We start from the raw sequence: 15782 nt of genomic DNA on the forward strand, positions 1-15782 counted from the left end.
CAGCTTACCCTCATATGCCAGGAAGAGGAGAAGGAGCACCACAAGATGGAGCTAAGGAGAGTGAGAAACAATTCAGAGGATTCAGCCCAACAAGTATTACCCATTTCCTCCCATAGATTATACAGGCAGAAGAGTCTTCTCTTTTTTTCTGAGAAGTTGTGGTTAAGTAGAGGGGACTTCAGCAAAGCAGCTATAGGGCATCTCAATGGCCTGCTGCAGGAAGACCTCAAGCCACATTCCATGCCTGTGTTGCTCTCTTGGTGGTGATGGTCATTCTCAATCTCTATGCCATGTGTCATTTCAGATAGGGACCTACATAACATTTAGTATGGGGCAATACTGGTATGCATTCATCACTGACACTTTGTAGGAGAGCAGGCTAGTTAATCACTTTTGGCATTACAACCAGGCAGTATTGAGGCAGTGCCATATGGGATTTCTGACCTCTCCAAGGCCCAGGGTGCAAAGGTGGCACCCACATTGCTTTGAGGGCATTCAGAGAGAACCCAAATAACTCAAAGGACTCCCACTATCTTGATATACAGATTGGATGTGAGAATCAGAGGATGCTGCATATCAACACTCAATATTTAGGAAGTTGTCATGATGCCTTCAACCTTTATAATTAATCCCTCAGTGACTTCCTCAGGGAAGAGAATCAAGTCAAAAGATGACTTCTGTGTGACAAAAGCTACCCCAGACACCCATGGGCAATGAGCCCAATAAATGTAGCCTGAACCGAAGCAGAGGAGCTCTACAACGAGGCCCACGCCTCTACGAGACTGATCATTAGAGGACCATGATGCATTTCAAGCATGCTTGGACATGTCAGAAACGACACTGCAATATGCTTCTGATTGTATGTCAAGAATAGTTAAAGCCTGCTATGCTCATTACAACTTCACACTGCAGGAAGGGCATAGCTACTCAGTTGGAACCAGACCTACTTGGATGAGACTGTCATAATGACTAGCACTCAGAAGAGTTCTCAGTGAGTGTTGCAAGGGGCATCAGAATACAAATCATCAGAGGATTTCTCTGCAACAGTCACAATAGCCTGACCTCCTTCTCATCCACTTGCAAATAAAAGAAAATTCCCTCAATTCACTCCCCATCCTACTGCATGACCACATAACAGTCCCCTTTACCCTCATATGATGGTGCAAGTAATCATAATCATCATCTGTGTGCATGTCTCCACCAAATGAATGTATCAAAGCACTGTTTGTTTTAACATAATAGTTGTAAAGTTCTTACAATTATCCTACTCTTTCCTAACACTGTGTTTTCTCAGGGTGCTTATATATGCTTTCCTATTACCTGCTATAGCGCTCCCCAACATGTGCTGCCTGGAAGCCAGGATCATTAGAGATTGTTGGCTCCCGATACTGTCTAGAAAGTTGTGTGTTTATGTTTCACAGTCCAGGCTGACACATCAGTTTGTTGATGCTCTGAGAAGGTTCAGCTCCACCTGGAGGAAATAGGGCCATAGTGCCCTGAAAATGGTGGGCAATGACCTACTGCCCCATTGCCCATGTGACCATGGTAATGTTCACTGGAGCCTACAACTAGTCAGTCAAATCTGTCCCTGTAGTCAGGAGGTCCTGATGGGGGAAGGGTTGCTGGTTCTCTTTGCAACAGCCATGTTTGCTGTTACTTCCTCATGATCCTTCTTGATTCTTGCTGCCAGGGTGTAGCTGAGGCTGCATTTTGGGCAGGTCTTGTAGAGGTGGCCTGCCCTACCACAGAAGTTGCAGCACTTACTCTGCTTACAGTTCTTTGTCTGGTGGCCTTCCTCTTTGTAGTCCTTGCAGGTGACAGTTTGCCGCAGGCACAACAAAATCTGGGCTGCCCATGTATGCCAAGCAGACCTGACTTCCCTCAAAAGTTGGAGGGAGGTCGAAGGATGGATCCACTATACATATCCCTTTCATGGGTCTGCTCAGGTTCTTCACCAGGTACATTGAGGTGGCTGGAACATCACCTAGTGAACCAGCAAGCGGCACATCGTACCTGGTGAGGAACGTGAGCACATCCATGACAGGGATAGGTATAGATGCATCACATGGTTTCATTGTGATGGCAAAGTAAACAGGAGCTCTGCGGTAAGGATTAACAGCACCGCCTCATTCACATTCTCCTTGAATTCCTTCAGGAGAAGCCTGCAAGGTTTTAAAACATCACATCAAAATATTGGCAGCTGGGGAAATCGCACAGGCAGCTGCTGAGTGTGGCTTGAAATCCACAGCAGTCAAATAGGATCCTCTTCACAAAGCAGATATGGTCCACTAGCATGCCTTCTTCCTTCTTATTAAATGTCACCCTGATAGTGTTGCGTACTCCCTGTCTTGGAGCTCTGGTGTTACTTGCAGCCATTATGGAATGTTGGGTCTTCACTTGGCATTCAGCCTGAGCCAGTGTGAAGTTCCACCAATCACAGAAAGGCCACATTCTAAGGCCCTTCCACAATGGTACACCAAGGGACTGGTGACCATATAAAACCCTGCATGCTGCATGCACCAGAGAATTTTTGATATGAAATTTAAATGTATATTGTACATATGAGCTGCAATTGTAAGTGTTGTGAATCACTCGTATTGTATTGAAATAAATTGTGTATTGCACTTTATCTACTGTCAAATTAGAATTGTTATGTAACATGCCTTCACAACTTTTACGAATAAAGTATATCTTTTGAGAAAAAAAGTCCTTGGAGTCGAGAGGTAAGCCCATTAAAAGTGGAACTGGGGTCTTATGACATCAATAGGATCCCGATTGCCATTGTAGATTGAGCTGAGCTCAGTGTTGGGCTGTGTTCACTATGACCAGGAGATGGCAGTGTAACTGAAAAGTTAGCTCCATGAAGGAGCAGCATCAGAAAGCAATGGGAGTAGGAAGGAGTGAGATCATTAATCAGTTTTTAAGAATCTGTTCATATTCCATTTAATTTTCATCTATTCTAAAGCTCTGTAAGTTTATTCACTGTTATGCGCTGGTTAAAATGGTTACTTATAAAACAACTTATGTAAATTGATTTATAATATTAAGAAGCAATTTGATACAGAGGTGTTCAAAATCTTGAATGGTTTTGATACGGTAAATAAGGAAAAACTAATTCCAGTAATAGAAGGGTCAGTAACCAGAGGACACAAATGATTGGCAAAAGAGCTAGAAGTGACATGAGGAAGCACAAAGCAAGTTATTCAGTCACCTGAACTGCACTGCCTGAAAGACTTGTGGAAGTAGATTCAACAGTAAAATCCAAAAAAGAATGGGGTAAATTCATGAAGGGAAAAGAACTTACAAGGATACGGGGAAGGAGAAGGGGAGTGGGACTAACTGGAAGTTCTACAAAAGATGGGCTGAAAGGCCTTTTGTGCTGTATCATTCTATGAATTTATAAATTCTGTAAAACCCACTCACTTCAACATCCAGAGACCTGAAAGGATATTTCTTTCCTGTTCTGTATGCTCTACTCATTTTAAGTACCTCCTGTTGAGCTATCTGTAAAGAATATTAATGAAGAAATTGCATAGAAAACAAAAAAATAGTTTGAAACATTTAAACAGACCAAGTACCAAGGGTCAACACCTTGAACTGACCTGAAGCTCTTTTTGTTTTTACTGTACTACCTTCTGTTGATAAATGTGGGTGCCCAGTAGCTTATTTAGATCTAATGACGTGTTCCAAAAATGGGTGGAGAAATCCAACTTGGAGCACCTTCGCTACATGTTGAAAGTTCATGTTTTTGTGATCAGAGGTTTAATGTGTTTAGACTGCTGGAGAATTCCAGCTGAAAACTGGAATTAGAACAAGCTCAAAAGGATTTACTTCTGTTAAGCACCATGTCACCATGCTGCAGAGGTAACTGTTGCTGGAACGGAGCTCAAAGCAAAGGATGGTTTTACCCCCCACTGTTTCTATGTGCCTTTGCACTTTTCTCTACAGCAAGGCCAACAGATTCATTTTGTGTGGCTTTTCTAGTTGGACCTGATAAAAAAAACTTAACTGTTGAGCAGGTATGTGTCCACAAACTTAACTAATTTGCAAAGTTAAACGAGGTAATCCTATTTTGAGGTACAAATATTATTACCTTAATACAGTAGCAGAAATTTAGCAATTTCTAGAAGTTGTTTTATTAGGTAAGTGTGGAGAGATATAGATCATAGTGGCCATGAGGGAGAGCTATAGTTGCAGTTTTTTTTGTAAAATGTGAATGAAAAAGCTTGAAGAGCAACAGGTGAAAAGTATTTCTGAAAGTTTGTTGGTCATTAGAAAAATAAACACTTAAAATTCAATTTATTCAAAACATCGAATGCTGGACACAGGAATCTTGAGTTATATGTTTATGAAACATTGAGGGCAAGAAATTGGGCTCTGTAACATCACTGCTGGCCCTAGGAAAGCCCCGAATCAATATAGTGTGCCACTTGCGCTTTCAATCATTTCTGGCATAGTCCATGCAGTGCCCAGGCTGGGAAGGATGCTGGAGTGGGTGTGTTATACATGGTCCAGGGGTCTCAGGAGTGGTGCTGTCATGATGTCAAACTGTCATTTCAGTTGATTTGACGTTAGTTTTGTGGAATTTGTCTGTGCAGTACCGATAACTCCCATGATGTATTTAATGGATAGCTGGTGCTTAAAATTAGTGAGGACACAGGATTTGGTCCCTGAGCTTGGTCCCTGAGCTGTGGTGGAAGAGGTGGGGGGCCGGTGGTGCTGTGGTTGAAACGCTTCTTAGTCTACAACATAAGCTTCAAATGGAGTGTAAGCTGCAGAGAGGGTAAGTTCTTCTAAAAGAGCGGGTGGGTGGGGCGTGTTGGGGGTGGAAAGAGTGCTCTCCGCAGACAGACCTGCCACCAAGGCTTTTTGGAAGCACTTCTATCTCCAGCTGACCCAGGAGCAATGCCTGAGGCGACTCAGGTTCAGCAAGCAGGCGGTCACTGAACTGTGCCATCTCCTACAACCCGAGCTGCAGCCTCACATCAGTGCGAGGGCAGCTCTGCCAGTGGCCATAAAGATCACAATGGCAATGAGCTTTTGTGTGTTTTGGTCTTTCCAGTTGGGAGCTGGAGACATCACAAACATACACCAGTACCCTGTCCATCAGGGCAACCAGGAGGTCACAGAGGCCCACTATTCCAGGAGAGGGGAGTACATTTGCTTCTCCCACAGCAGGGACAAGCAGGATAAGAGGACACGTGTCTTTGCCAGGAGAATGGGATTCCTGATGGTGCAGGGCACACGTAGCTCTGGTGGCCCCTAAGACACCAAGGAACTTCAAGGGCTACCATTCTATCAAGGTGCATTTGGTGTGTGACCATGATGTCAGTGAATACCTGCTATCCTGATGGCAGCCAAGAAACATTCATCCTGCATCAGTCAGCCATACCCATTGTCTTCAGACCTCTATGGAGAAACAGAGGCTGGCTGTTTGGGACAAAGGCCTGATCACTTGAGGACAGTGGGAATATAACAAGAGCCACAGTAGAATAGTAGAACAAGCATTTGAAGGATAAAGGGATTGGTAGCTAGGATGATAAATTTAGATGAGAAAAGATGGGAAGAGACACAGGTGGAGCATAAACACCTACACGGACTGGTTGGGCAAAATGGCCTGTTCTGTGGTGTATATAATATGTAATCCTATCCTATGTAATCGGCCTGCTGAAGCAATGGTTCCACTGCTTTGACTGCTAGCAGGGGGCTCTCCAGTACATGCCAGAGTGGGTTTTGAAGTTTGTGGTGCTCTACTGTGTCCACCAGAACATTGCCTCCAGGAAGCCAGAGAGCTCCTCGGAGGGGGATAAAGAAGATGTAGGGCAGATGTATCCTGGACTCCTTCACTCCAGTGGGCTGTCAGAGAATGCCTTCTCAGACTCCACTTTCAATAAAACTACTTCACTTTTTTGCTATTGATCCTTTATTCCCCACTGTTATGTCCATCTGTGACACCCCATCATTATCCACCAATAAAAGCAACCCGCAAAAACATTCCCATTAACATCTTTAGTCAACAACAAATCCATTTATACAAAGAGAAATGAATTATTCACCCTTGTACATTCTCTTAGCACTTGTCTTTCATGTACCTTTGTCTGCCCTAGTGCTCCAATGCAGTTCTACCCCAATGGCTACCTCACGGCTGCTGACTTTCACTGATGGAGACTGCAATTGAGCAGCTCTGGGCCTTAGGGCCTGACTTTAGACTGTAACACCTTGACATAGGTGGCAGTAGCCTAGGCTGGCTGACTGAGAAGCAACAGCAAGGGCACTAATAGATTGGAAAAGTAGGAGCATAAATGCTTTCATCCTTAGAGAAAGCAGCAAGCTCGTGCTCCATGGAACCACTTCCATTTCCATGGGACCCCAGTACCCTAGTAATTTGTTGGAGGATAGATCGTTGGGACTGCTGTGAGAGCCTGCATGTCCTTTTGAGCAGTGAGATCCTCAGGCATGATGAGTCTGTATGGCAGAAAAGCATGAATCTTGTGACCTCAGCCTGCACTGAGCCACTGGGGAAGTTACGTATGTGCTGTAGTGGAAGCTGAGACAGTAGCTGCTAGGCTCTCCATCATGGCTGGGTCTGCTGGTGCTGTCATAGAATTGGTTACTGCTTCCACCATAAAAAGGATTGGCTCTAAGCCCTTCAAAACACCCTGTGCCATTTTGGAGCCAGACTCCTCCATGCTCCTTGACAGTGACAGAAGGTTGTTTGGTAGGCCTGCCAATGCACCCAACATCTCAGTGTGCATGTTCATCAGCATTCTCCTCTAGCAGAACTCATCTGCGACCTCATTCTCCCAGAATCTGGCACATGGCTATCCTGTCCTCGTGGCCTCCATGCCAGATCCCAACCATATATTGCCCTCTAAGGTACATACAGCACCAGTATCTGAGTTGGTGGCTGCGTGTGGCAAACCAAGTGATAGTCCTTCCGAATCACTGGTGTGTGGTTGTTCTCTCTCTTCGGCATAGAAACTGATGACGATGGTTGGGGTGAGGGAAATGGGATGGGGAGGAGAGCTAGAAGTCCATGGTCACAACAACTGCAACTTGCATATCATGCCAGATTGCAGGGCAGGGATGAGGAGTGAGTTGAGAAGGCACACCATCATCCTGTCTCAATCACATTGGATGCCAAGGACTCCTGATGATGCAGAGCACCATCTCCTCAGTCGATGATGGCACGCCTGTCTCCAGGTGGCTCTCTGCTCCTCCATCCTGTGATGGGCCACCTTCTCCTGCAAGAGAGAGGGCAGAATGTCAGTGTTTGTATTGCACTGTTCTTGGATGATGTCCATAGGTCACACTGAGCTGGCACAGAAATTAACGTGAAGGCAGCGTAAGTTTGTGGGCTGCCTGCCTCGACAGGAACGGATGTGATACCTCCCCATGCCCAAAAATGGCCACAGATGAAATTTTGGCCCTATTTTGAATAAATTTGAATTTACTGAGAATTGTTTGCCCAATCACTAACAGTTCTTTGAAAATATCTTTCATCTGTTTTTCTCCAAACATCTTGAGTTGTTGTCACTGTGAATTCTGATTGCCCTTTGGAGGATTTGAGGGCAATTGTTATTCTCTTTTTGCTGTCACAACATTCAGGTTTATTGAGCCCTCAGTTTGCATAAATAAGAAAGCTGCAAGATCTAGCTCAGTGGCAGTAAAGCAGCATCCTCAAATCAAGTCTTTTAACTGAAGTTCATAGTGCGACATGGCAAACTCTGTACTCCATCCATAAACTACAATGCTGAACAATTTCCTGTAACTGGAATAAATACTTTTAAAGTGAATCATTTTAAGGATTTCCTCAGTGCACAGATGAAGAAAAAAAAAATGACAAATCTTGTTAAAATTCTTTTGGGCAGGATTTTTTTGGATGGTGGCATTTCCCTTCCTGTGAACTGAGTAGTCAGCAGCAAACACCTCCCTGTCCATACGGCCAGCCCCACAGCCTTTTAAGCTCCAACGAGTGTTAATTGACTGGAGGCAGGTCTTCTACCCTTCACTAGGGAGGAAGTCCTGCCTCAGAAAGCTACTGGCCAATCTGATTGGTTAGCAGCTCTCTAGTCCCAGCAGTGCCAGAAGCTACAGTGGTCAGGACTGGGCCTAGAGTCTGAGCCCCAGTAGTCCAGGACTGGGTAAATTTCGGTGTCTCAGGGCTGGGAAGGGAAGTGAGGCCTGGCAGGTGGGGTGGGCAGAATGGGGTAGGGTGTTGGTGGAGAGGCTGGTGGGGAGGGAGTATCTGGAGGTGCCAGACCTTCTGGAGGGGCAGGGAGTAGTGGTGGTGGTGGGGGCGTGGGTGCGCTTTTGATGAAAGGATGAAAGGAGGCTGTTGATGAAGGCTCCTGCACCCCTCTTCCCAACCGACGCCTAAGCAGGGCCACTTTACGGGCATGCCTGCCCTAAACTCCTCCCGCTACACTGAAAATCAAGCCTGGGTGGGAAACAGCCCTTAGGTAGTCATTAATTGGCCACCTAAGGGTCTCAATCGGGGCAAGGGTGGATGAGCTGCCCTAGGCCTCACCTGTCCCACCGTAAAACTGCAGAGAGGTAGGGATGGGCAAGAGCCTGGCGGGAAGGTCATCCGAGAAATTTTACGGCCCACCCTGACTACAAACTTGGTGGTGGAGGATTGTATAATTCTGCCCTCTGACAAATATGTGATGATTTGGTGCATTACTCATTGGATAATCCTTGTACCACCACCCCCTTGGTCCCATACTTCAATTAATTAGGAGCCACAGGTTTGCTGGCAACTCCCGGTTTGAGCCCGCTAGTGCATTTTTGTGTCGTTAGACTTGGATGAACCACAGCTTCCTCCCAGCTAAACATTGGGAAGACCAAAGCCATTGCCTTCAGCCCTCACATTCTTGCCAGTGATTCCATTCCTCTTGCCAACACTGAGTTAACATTTCAGGCTGTGACCATTCATCAGGATTGGGAAAAGTTAGAGATGTAATAGGTTTTAAGGAGGTGAAGTGGGGGAAGGTGGAATAAAAGCAAAAGGGAATATCTATGATAGGGTGGAAGACAGGAGACATTAAATGTCAAAAGAGTTGGCGAAAATAGCCAAAGGGAGTGGTAATGGGACAAATAAAGAAAGAAAAGATGGGTCCAGAGGAGGTCTAAATGACAGAATAATGAACAGCTGCTGTCTGAAAGCAAAATCAAGAAAAACGAGTTCAAAGCATGCAAAGAAATGGAGAAAAAATGGGAGATGGTGGGGAGGGGAGCAGACTTCATGGTCTGAAATCATTGAACTCAGTTGAATCCAGAAGGCTTTAAGTGCCTAATTGAAAGATAAGGTGCTGCGCCTTGAGCTTACATTGAGCTTCACTGGAACATTCCAGTAGGTCAATGACAGAGATGTCAGCATGTGAGCAAGGTGGAGGATTAAAATGGAAGGTCACCAGATGCTCAGGGTCACGCTTGTGAGCTGAATGGAGGTGTTCCACAAAATCTGCATTTGGTCTCCCCAGTGTTGTATGTTTCTGTTATATTGTGTTTTGTTCCTAGGCTTCTTGTTAGTTTTATTTTTATTTTGTGCATTTTTTTAATGAATATTTTTTCCATTCACTTTCAGGTTATGAATGAGATATTGCCAGTATGGATATATACTTGCTTGGCAATGTTAGTACCTGTCTTCTCACTCAGATTTTTCAATACATAAACCAGTCATAGTTTTTCAAGGGCTTACCTTAAGTTTTAGTGTCACTGTATTCACCCTCGGACAAGGAGTTTTGGTCATGAAGTTTTTATTCTTTCTCTATGGCATAGTGGCTGCCACCAATGTGGCTTATTACTTGTACATTTACAGCATTACGAGTTCTGAGCACTGTCAGAAAGTGACAATTTACTGTCGGAGTATCATGCTGGTTGGACATACCCTAGGTTCAGTTCTGGGACAATCTCTAGTCTCTGTTTGGGATGTCCCTTATTTCTATTTGAACATGTTTTCACTGTTTTCGTTGTTTGTAGCTATTCTTTCTTCTATTCCTCTGCCCCTGCCCAAGAGAGGCATATTTTTTCCAAAGAAAAGAGGAGGCTGAAAACAATCAAGTTGCCCCATCAGCTGAAGACGTCAAGCCAAGGTCTGAAAATATTAGTCCTCAAAAGAATCTGGAAACACCAACATTCTCACCATTACCTGTGCAGTTGGATGGAGAGGATCTGAAACAAAATGTTGATGGCCTGATCAACGTAGTGTGCAAAAGGAGTTCGTCCAGCTTTGGTCTGATTTCAAAGCATGTTACTCCTCTCCACAACTCCTCTATTGGTCCATTTGGTGGGCATTGGCCCCTTCTGGTTATTATCAAATTCAGAGTTACGTGCAGGTGCTATGGGATCATGTTGAGCCATTGCAAAATACCATGGTGTACAATGGCATGCAGAAGTGGTGTCAAACATTATGGGTAAGGTGAATAATAATCATCCTGTTTTTAATTAAAATAACCAACTACTGATGTAACATCTTTGTCCTTGATGCCATCATAAATAAATGAGAGTGGTTAAGGGATGAGAGGCTGTGATGAATGCAATAAAAGAGTAGTAATGTGCTGATGAACAAGAGGTAGATTCAGAGGAGTCCTGAGGTAAAAAGAAACGAAAATAGAACTAGGAGGCAGCTATGCTGTCCAGGTACCAGCTAACGAAACAGCAGGCAATCTTGGGAAGTTTATGGTGTGAAATAAGTCAACATTTCATAACAAATCAGAAGAATAGCAGACAGGAAAGGAAATAGATTAGAATCAGAATACTCAGTGAAGCTCAGGGTTAACGTTTCAAGTCCCTATGACTTCTTCAGAGACAAGTCTGAAGAAGTCATACGGATTTGGAAAGTTAACTCTGTTTCTTTCTCTGCTGCCAGATGCTGCCAGACCTGCTGAGTTTTTCCAGCATTTTCTGTTCTCTGGTTACAATCTGTTTTTAATATTCTAATATACTCTCTGCCAACCTACCCTGCCCCCAAAATCAAACTGCATATGTAGCAGATTAATAGGAGGTCAGAAAGTGGGGCTTGAATTAACTAACAACATTCATGAAATTGACAATAATATATAATTTTTAAAAATGCTAGAAATACTCAGCAGGTCAGGCAGCATCGATGGCAAGAAACAGGGTGAAATTAGATTGAGTAGATCACAGTTTTTTCCTCTGAGGTTCCACATCACCCCCTGCTCCCACTCCTGTGTTACAAAAATTCCATGGATCCCTGAAACACAAGTATTTTTTTCTGTATAAAAATTAGTTATACATTTTAATGTATGTATTTATTTTTGTTTTTGTTTTACTAAATGTGAAACTTATTGCTGATGCTGAGCAACAATTCTGTCAAGATGTGGAAGAAGTATCTTTGACAAACACACAATCATGTCATGGTCGATGTGCATCTTGGTACCCAAGTACTTTGGGTTCATTGATGCCATTGCTGAAAATCCAGCTTCACTTAATTAGGTACAAATGGGGATCAACATTTTCAATGCTGTGGAAGGAGTGCTGTATTCAGTTGCACTGTAACCAACATAATCCTGCTTCATGTGATATCTGCACACATTCTTTCTAGCATGGAGTCGTTTCAGAATAATTTTTTAATGGCACAAAAGAAGGCCATTCGACCCTTCGAGTCTATGTCAGCTCCCCACAGAGCGATCCAATCAGTCCTTTTCCACACCATCCAATTAATTTTAAAATTAATTCATGGGATATGGGCATCGGTGGCTCAACCAGCATTTATTCTCCATCCCTAATCGCCCTTGAGAAGGTGGTGGTGAGCTGCCTTCTTGAGCTGCTGCCGTCCATTTGGTGTAGGTACACCCACACTGCTGTTAGGAAGAGAGTTCCAGGATTTTGACCCAGCGAGTGAGAGAATGGCAATATAGTTTCAAGTCAGGGTGGTGTGTGACTTGGAGGGGAACTTGCAGGTGGTGGTGTTCCCATGCATATGCTGCCTATGTCCTTCTTGGTGTTAGAGGTCATGGGTTTGGAAGGTGCTGTCGAAGGAACCTTGTCGAGTTGCTGCAGTGCAGCTTGTAGATGGTACACACTGCTGTCAGTGTGCATCAGTGGGGGAGGGAGTGAATGTTGAAGGTAGTGGATGGAGTGCCGTTCAAGCAGGATGCTTTGTCCTGGATGGTGTTGAGCTACTTGAGTGTTGTTGGAGTGCTCATCCAGGCAAGTGGAGTTTATTTCCTTCAAGTGCCCATCCAATTTTCTCTTCAATTTGTTGACTGTTTCCACTTCTACCACTCTCATGAGCAGCGAGTTCCAGGTCATTATCACTTGCTGCTTAAAAGAAGTTTTCCTTAGATATGGAGACATATAATCATTTATTTACACTTCACTGGGCGTGGTAATCAGGATTGGGAAGCTCCAAATAGAAAGAATCAGGTCAACCAAAATGCTTGAAATTAGAATCAAATTCTGAGTGGAAGGTGGGGGGGATTGGAAGGGAAGAGGGAGGAAAAGACAGAGAAAAATATAGGGGTCATCTTCATTATCACTACTTAAATTATCATTTAAAATTTTAAGTGTTTCTGTTAGTTTAATTGGATTAATAATACACTAGTAAATCTTTATTATTATGACGTTAAGGTTACTTCAATGTCTGTATGAGAGCTAATAAGCCCAGGACTGGAGTCTCCCTATGCCTGTTGACGGTTACCTGTTGTCCATTTTACCCATGATTGTTCAGTATTATTAAGGTCTTTTAAAACCCACGTCTTTTGCTGATTGTTAAGCCCACAAGGTAGAAATTTGCCTAGACCTGATTTTGGGCCCTGGCTTGGCCCTACAGAGACAATGCCCAGCCGAAGTAAAAGGGCCGAGTATTGATTAAAATGGACCTTTAAGCCTCATCTGCATATCCGGCATGAGTTGCTGGTGTTGACTGTGCCTCAACGTGCAGCTTGGTCCACAGCAGAACCAATTTTGTGTTGCCTGTTTTCCAGGCAGTGATCCTCTCATAAGGCCATGGAGATATGGAACCCGTGTTCTTCCTGGCTCCATGGGAACGTGCTTTTGAAAAGAATTTCAAATATTTCCCTTTGGTTGACAGGTACCATGGTCACAGAAGAATCCCGACCCCTGCCCCACCATGGACATGACCATGTTGTGAAAAGGATCCTTTAATATAGCCAAGGATCCCAACATTTATTTTATGCATCTGCCTGGGATGCCTAAAAAGAAATGGGCCCCACAGACTTGATGGTGGGATCAATGTCTTCACAGATTGGGTGCAGGTCGTTAATTTGTATGCTTAAATAATAATGAACTGGATCATGGAATATAAAATTTTGTGCTAACGCCTGACAGGTTGTGAAACATCAAGGAAAGCTAGAGCTTATACTTTATTTATGCAATAAATGTTTTTTGGGATTCAACGCAGAGGATTCCTCTGGAGTTTAGCTGTAAGTTGGCTACTTTAGGTCTCTGTGTTTTTATGAAGAATTAATGCCTTGATCTGTACCTAGAGAGTAACAAGGCCTGAGGCACAGGTTTGCTTCAAGTTGGAGATAGACCTCCAACTCCCTGTACTACTTGGTATCATTAGAGGTTGTTTTCTAGACATTTACCAAATAGCAGAAAAATAATAAAGTAATTGCCATAGATACAATTTCTTAGTTTTTGGCTGAAGCTCAAATACCATTCACAAAATGCTGTTCTGGGTTACGACTTGTTTCTATTTTGAATATGGTGTAACTTAAAGCTGTGCCTCACTAGTTTTCAATGGTGGCTTATCTCTTATCAGTTACTTCAATTATTGGAACTTGACTTACACCAAACTCTGTTGTTACTGAAACAAAAACAGAATTACCTGGATGTTACTGGCATGCTTCATTGTCCTTGCTGGTCTCATGGGTCCTGAAATGGCCTCTTTAGGCAAGAAAAGCCTAAAATGATAGTGTCGAGAAGATTACTTGATGTTAGAGATGCAATTTTCTTCAAGCAGTATTGCTCCTATGAGATTTTATTTTAGAACAGGTAGAATTTCAGATTTTGTGTGCAGACTTAAAACCAAGAAAGGAACCATCGCTATGGCAAACAAACTATTATTCATTAAAATAAGATGGGATGCATATTGTTCTATAAACTACTCAATTAACTTCTAGTTATGATCAGATAACCACAATGTTGCTTCTCATTCTATTCTTTCAGGTGCTGCTACCTCTTTTGCCATCGGATCGGACAATCTGGGGAGAACTGGTACTGGGCATCTTTTCAGCTATGAACAGTGGTGTTTTATATGCCATGGCTTTGCCAAACAACGTCTGGGTTTGTTATGCCTCTTTCGTTTTGTTCAAGGGCTCCTACATGCTGCTGATTATGATGGCAATGTGAGTATGACACTGTAACTCTACCTTTTGCAGTGCTGCTTTTAATGAAAGTAAAACATTATATACCAACAAAGCAACGATTTAAAAAGTCAGGGTAAGAAAAGAATCTAACCCACAGGGGTTACTGAATTTCCTTTCACTGAATCGAGGGACTATTCTTGTGAACCAATAGTATTGGATCCTGAGACTTATTGATCAAAGGAGGAAATTCCACCCAAAACGTAAACATCTTGCCCTTTGTCCTAATCCAATCAGTCAATTTATTTATTTTAAATCTCTCCTTTCTTGCAAACCCAATGTTACAGAATAAAACTGCTAGTTTCAAGTTACACATTAGCTATGCTGAATTTAACAGTGGGTAAATTTAACAGTTGGTAAGCTATCAAAAGGAAGATGAATTCCTATTATTATTGGAAAATTTCAATTCTAATAGAAAATGGATTTCAAATGATATGTGATACATGGTAGCCATTGGAATTTGGAAGAATGAGAGGTGATCTTGTTGAATCACAGAATCAGTGCAGAAGAGGCCCTTGGGCCCATCGAGTCTGCACCGACACGTGAGAAACACCTGACCTACCTACCTGATCCCATTTACCAGCACTTGACCCATAGCCTTGAATGTTAAGACATGCCAAGTGCTCATCCAGGTACTTTTTAAAGAATGTGAGGCAACCTGCCTCCAGGCAGTGCATTCCAGACCGTCACCACCCTATGGGTAAAAAAGATTTTCCTCACAACGCCCCCTAAACCTCCTGTTCCTCACCTTGAACTTATGTCCCCTTGTGACTGACCCTTCATCTAAGGGAACAGCTGCTCCCTATCCACCCTGTCCATGCCCCTCATAATCTTTTACACCTCGATCAGGTCGCCCCTCAGTCTTCTCTGCTTCAACGAAAACAACCCAAGTCTATCCAACCTCTCTTTATAACTTAAATGTTTCATCCCAGGCAACATCCTGGTGAATCTCCTCTGCACCCCCTCCAGTACAATCACATCTTCCTATAATGTGGCAACCAGAACTGCACATGCTCCTGCAGGTGTGGCCTCACCAAGTTCTATACAACTACAACATGACCTCTCCACTTTTGTAATCTAGGCCTCGATTGATAAAGGCAAGTGTCCCATATGCCTTTTTCACCACCAAACTAACATGCCCCTCCGTCTTCAGAGATCTATGGACACACATGCCAAGATCCCTTTGTTCCTCAGAACTATCTAGTGTCATGCCATTCATTGAATACTTCTTCATCAAATTACTCCTTCCAAAGTGTATCACCTCACACTTTTCAGGGTTAAATTCCATCTGCCACTTACCTGCCCATTTGACCAACCCGTCTATATCTTCCTGTAGCCCAAGACACTCAACCTCATTGTTAACCACAGGCCAATCTTTGCGTCATCCGCAAACTTACTAATCCACATAGTCATCTATGTCATTTA

The 15782-nt window shown here is 43.4% G+C and overlaps 1 pseudogene; it reads left to right on the top strand.

Moving 5' to 3' along the window:
* The first annotated feature begins 3845 nt into the window (after positions 1–3845).
* On the top strand, positions 3846–14343 carry LOC121287122 (annotated as a pseudogene).
* Positions 14344–15782: the final 1439 nt, after the last annotated feature.

This window comes from Carcharodon carcharias, chromosome 2 (genome assembly GCF_017639515.1).
Source record: "Carcharodon carcharias isolate sCarCar2 chromosome 2, sCarCar2.pri, whole genome shotgun sequence".
NCBI lineage: Eukaryota > Metazoa > Chordata > Chondrichthyes > Lamniformes > Lamnidae > Carcharodon > Carcharodon carcharias.